The following is a 6,000-nucleotide window of genomic DNA, read 5'->3' as shown; positions in this document are numbered from 1 at the left end:
GAGACCAGCGCTGCAAGCCTCTGTGTTTTACTTCCGTATTTGTGATGATGGCATCTTACGCTAGCATTCATCACATGACCAGCACTGAACCTGTCAAACATGGCCACCTACGGTCCTGGTAACCTATGACTCCTCGTATGGGCAACTTCTCTGGAATCTGCCACACCGGTGCTTTGCTCGATCCCAGCACTGACACCTATTCACACGTGCAGAGGACATGAACCTCTGAGGTTTTTGTTTTTGTTTTTGTTTGTTTGTTCAGTTTGGTTTTTCGAGACAGGGTTTCTCTGTATAGCCCTGGCTGTCCTGGAACTCACTCCATAGACCAAGCTGGCCTCAAACTCAGAAATCTGCCTGCCTCTGCCTCCCAAGTGCTGGGAGTAAAGGCGTGCGCCACCACCGCCCAGCTATGAACCTCTGAGTTAATGTGATGTGTACAAAACGGAATCCAGCTTATTCCTCCATGCCTCTACTCACGCCTAGCATGACCTTGTCTTGTCTCCTAAGATAACGCGTCGTTAAGCCTCTGCAGCCGCTTTTTAGAACAGGTTCATCCCCACCAGCGTAATTTATATAAAGTGTTGCTGCTGGCTGGCTTGAAAGCTATGCATTCACAATTTTGCCGATTGGTGACTTTTTTAAGGGGAAGAAGTGCTTTGCCCAAGTTGTGAGCACGCTCCCAAGGACTTGCAGGCTCGTCCTGGAAGGAGACAAAGAGAACTGAGAAGTCTCCATCTAAGCCAACCCCTCCGAGAGACAGCCTCCCTCCCTCCCTTTCCCTGATGCCTGTCTCTGCAGACGGGGTCTGCTCTCGGCTGCCATCACTAAGTGCTGTGCTTTTGAAAATCAAAGCCCCAGACTAACTGGTTACTCTGTGTGTGTGTGTGTCTGTCTCTGTCTCCATCTCTGTCTCTGTTTCTCTCTCTGCCTCCCCTCTCCCACCTTCCCTGAGACACCAAAAGTTGATAATTATGACCAAACATCAACTTCTGAATGCTTCCCCATCGTGCATGCATGAAAGGACGGTAGGTTTGCACCAGGGGGATTCAGACTAGGGAACATGGTGATGTGAATGACTCAAGTAGCTTTAGGGTACACTAAAAGTTTATTCTTTAATTATAATATAGACTCATAATAACAAAGCTAAAACCAAAATAAGACATGGTTAGACTAGAAAGCCTCCATTTCTTTGACCTAACATCTAGGTTCTGTTTCCTTGTATCGCATCATCCCACCTGTCCTAGGACACTGGTTCCCTGGCAGCGGTGGTGTAGGAATAAGGGAACTATACCTTCTATACTCTGTAGAAGGGAACTGTTATGGTTTGTATATGCTCGGCCTAGGGAGTGGCACTATTAGAAGGTATGACCCTGTTGGAATAGGTGTGTCCCTGTTGGAGTAGGTGTGTTATGTGAGTGTGGGCTTTAAGACCCCTGTCCTAGCTGCCTGGGAGTCAGTATTCTGCTAGCCGCCCCCAGATGAAGATGTCGAACTCTCAGCTCCTCCTGCACCATGCCTGCCTGGATGTTGCCATGTTCCCGCCTTGATGATAATGGACTGAACCTCTGAACCTGTAAGCCAGCCCCAATTAAATGTTGTCCTTATAAGAGTTGCTATGGCAGAGAGAGTGGGGCCGGAGTGGGCTGTGGGGTGGTAGGGAGTTGCTGTGGTCGTGGTGTCTGTTTGCAGCAGTAAAACACTAAGACAGGAACTATACCTTCTGTACCCTGTAGGAGGGAACTGTACAACTCACACTCTGTAGGAGGGAATTGTGCCTTCCACACTCTGTACAGCACCTCCCTTTCCACACCCTGTGCTGTGCCTAGCTGTGAGAGACGCTAAAAAGGGGAAGCCTTAAGCAACGCAGAACTGGGGTTTCGGTTATTGTAGAAGATGGAACAATGGACACTAAAGGACAACTGGCAGTCTATTTGATGACATTCTCATGAAATAGAATAAGCATTTTATTTAAAATTCTACTTAGTCCCTGCTGCCAGGTGCCAGCCGTCCCTTCAGTTATCCGAATGCCCAGCAATGTCTCCAGTTCCAAACCACTCAGTGACAAGCACTCTTACCTCCCAAAACTGACCCCCAAATCTCTCATCTATCCAATGTGGCTGAACCACTTCTGCTTCAACACCAACAGGGCAGGCAGACCGGTCATGATGCATAATGAAACCAGCTCATATCAAAGTTATTTGTATTGAGCTGTATGGCTAGCAGCATCTTCCAAACACAGAGCTCACCTGCAGATCCCCTCCTGTATCTTCCTTCCGCCTACCAAGTCCTTCTCATGCTGGAGATCTAGGAAGACACCTGTGTCCTCACAACCACTGTCACCACCTCGGAGCCTTGGACAGAAATGACTTTTGTGGAATTAGGAACCAGGTGGGTCTAAAGCAGACAGCAGGAACAGAGGCCAAGAGTTCCTGTGTGTCCCTGTGAACCTGAGGCTATTCGGGAATCATTTTTCTCCAGGCCCAGCCTTCTACCAAATCCAAACAAGGTCAGTTTTTGTCATGTGGGTCCCAGAAGGCAGAACAGGGGCTGTCTGCACCCCTGTGGGGCCTCAGAGGACCTCTCAGGAATTTTCCCCACATTTTTTCAAAAGAATACCACAAAAACACAAAGATCTCTGATCCCCTCCCCCCGCAGCATGTGGTAGGCACCTTGGTTTGCAGCTGGCTTTTCATCAAGACTATATACGGTATCTGCTGGAATCAAGCTCCCTGTTCCCCAAGGGAACTTCATGGCCTCCTTCCAAAGAAGGGACACTGGAGAGAGAGAAACAACTCCAGCCATGGCAGCCATGCTGTGAAGAAAGTCTGCCTGGGGGGCCGGGAGTAATGTCCCTAGCTGACAGCCCTGGGGAGCTTTTGTATTCTTGGGAGGTCTTGGTGCCTGGGATACAGAGTGAGCCAAGCCAGAACATTGATTGTCATGGGGCGAGAGTGGAGACTGGGCTCAAAACACCCCAGGGCTCAGGGTCACGGCCATTTCTGGACAGGAAAAGCAGGAGCCTGGCAGTGAGGCAGGCCAGGGGGGCTTAGGCATAAACACAGACGTGAGGCCTCCTTGCTGGGCCACATTTGGTGGAGGGAGGGAAGAAGGGGGGCAGGTCCAGTGGCTGGGAAGAAAGACCTTAAAGAGAGACCACACAGCAATCCACCCCAGGCGCACAGCCTAAGAGCCTTCTGTGATCCCTCTAACAGGAGAAACTGAGGCAACTCTGCATGTCCCCACAGAACAATGCCGCTCAGAGAGCAAAGCCTTCTGCTTGCCACAGCTGCTAACAGCATTTGCTTCTTCCAGGAAGACTGCTCTCCTATCTGCAGTAACAGCTATCTGGGGACTCATAAAAACTGAGAAAAAGCAGGGGTGGGGGCGGGTGGAGGGGTGGGGACAGCTTTCTAGTTTTCCAAGTCAACATTCTTTTTTTAACACGTGCTTGTTTGTTTCCTTTTCTTTCTTTGTGAGAGTGTGTGTGCCATGTGTGCATGCGAAGGTCAAAGACTCACTGTCCAGAATTTGTTCTTCCCTACCGCGTGGGTTCTTGGGATCAAACGGGATCAAACATCAGCTTTTGCAGCAAGCACCCTTAACCCCTAAGCCAGCTTACCAGCCCTCAGACTAAAGGTCTAGTGCATACGGATGCCTAGGCTGTGTTTTTAATTGCTTGTGGGTGGTGGTGGAATATTTAGGGAAGATAGGTTATAGACTCAGGTTAGCCAAGCCCTGAAAAAAACCTTTGTTGTGCAATACTGCCCCCTGGTGACCGATCTTCACTCATAATTTCAGTAGGTCAGGGAGGGCTGCCTAGTGGCCATCAGTAATATACGGCTGCCTAGCCAGTAATATACGGCTTGTTCAACCGCTTTGCATGTTCTAACACTCGTGTGTGCCCAGAGGGAACATTCAAATGAAATAATCATTTCTAAGTGGCAAGAGTTTGATTTAAGAACACTGTCATCAAATATTCACCAGAGCTCACAGTGGCACCTAAGAAAACGTGGACTGCTGACGTGCCGACAGTCTCTTCACAACGCTCCTCACAGCCCTCACACCGGTCCCAGCAGCCCACGCGTGGCAATGCTCAGGGGACTTCAAGTGTAAATTTCTTCCAGCCTGGAAAAACCACGTGATGGATTTGTTCTGCAGTAACAAGAGACAGCTTCTCAAAGCATTTTGGGGGATTCTAAAAACAGTCGATATGCAGAAGTTGATACATGACTTGGTTTAGGACATGTCATTCTTGGCCTGAGTCCTCACAATCACCAAATACCACCCAACCCAATGGCAATGAATCTCCTGTATAGGCCACATATGGGGCTGGGGGCCTCCAGCCTCTGGCTATACACCTGGTTGTTACACAGGTAGCAACTGTCACACCTGTGACTTTCTCAGCCTCTCTTCCTCAGACTCAGCCTGACAGTGTGTGCCGGTGTAGCTTACAGGATGCTAGCTGCTGTGTGAGCCCTTGGGTCCAAGCTGAGACTTGAGTACTCTCACAATTTGATTCTCAAACTTGGCCACATGTTGGCTTTACCAGAGGGTTGAAGAAATACTGGATCACATCTCCAGAAGTCAACTGAAGTTATATGGCATTTGGGTTGGGCACTGAGCATTTGAAAGTTCCCCAGATGGTTCTAATACCCAGCAGAGCTTCTGGACCACCATCTCTGAGAAAGCAAAAGAGATTAGAGACCTTTCTCTCTGAGTCTCAATAAGCTGGAGCAGCGTCAATGTTTGGATCCCACAGGGCAGGCGGCTCTGTGGAAGCCAGGCTCCTTGTGCTGAGACTGCATTTACCAAAACAAGATACTAACAGAAGACAGTGTGACCTGTGTCCAATATGGAGGGACAATTGCGTTCTCCAAGGTCTCTGAGAACTTATATCGATGGAGGTTGCCTTTCAGCCTGGATTCAAAGCTGTCTGGGATGCCCTTGGGCAGCTAACGAGCTGCCTTCCAGATCCTTCAAGCCTCACAGCCACCAGCCAGGAATTTATCTTGAGAAAGCCAAGGAAAGAGTCATGAATGTTGCCTGAAAACTGCACTGGAAACCACTCTGGACTTTTGACTTCTGAATATTAGCAAATTGTGGTCCTTGTTCTTTTAGGTGACAGGCTAAGGAGATATTCAGAAAACACAGAAGAGCATCTGGTTTTCCTAGTGTGCCTTCCCCGGTGCACCATGACTTGAGTGAAGGAAGACAAATGAACCACGTCTTTTACTTAGAAGGTGAAGATCCAGGATGGAGAGATGGCTCAGTGGTTAAGAGCATGCACGAGGCTAGACTTGGCACACACCTTTAATCCCAAAACTTGAGGAGCAGAGGCAAATCTCTGAGAGTTTCAGGCCAGCCTGACTTATATAGCAAGTTCCAGGCCAGCTGAGACACAAACTAAGACACTGTCTCAGAAAAATAAAATAAAATAATAAAATGAGTACACACGGCTCTTCCTGAGAACCTGAGTCCAGTTCACAGCACCCGTCTGGAATGACTAACAACCAAGGAGGAGCATCCTCCCCTGGCCTCCACCTGTACTCATGTACACACAGACACAACACACATACTCATAAACAAAAGAAATAAATCCTCATTTTTTAAAAAGAGGACTAAAAAGATTCAATCTTTGAAGTCATACTGCATGCTGTTCACAAGATGCTTGGGCTTGTACATCACTATAAATCAGGGGGTTCCTACCATGCTTTTCTGGGGTGAGATAAGTCACTATAACTGCTTACATAATTTAGGGAAACAACGTGCTGAGCAGAGAGCTCCTATCTACAGAGACCACTGCCAGCCTTTCCCTGGTGCTCTCTGGAGCTCCCCCACACAGGTCCTCCTTAAACTAGCTGCTCTGGGGGTGAAGGGCTGGGGAGAAGATAGCCCCACAATTGAGAACACCTGCTGCTCCTCCAATGAGAGCTGCTTCCCAGAACTCATTATCACTCTGGCTCCGGGGGATCCAACACCCTCTTCTGGCTGCTGTAGACG

This window comes from Apodemus sylvaticus, chromosome 15, assembly GCF_947179515.1.
Source record: "Apodemus sylvaticus chromosome 15, mApoSyl1.1, whole genome shotgun sequence".
Lineage (NCBI taxonomy): Eukaryota > Metazoa > Chordata > Mammalia > Rodentia > Muridae > Apodemus > Apodemus sylvaticus.
Note: the sequence above shows the minus strand (reverse complement) of the source record.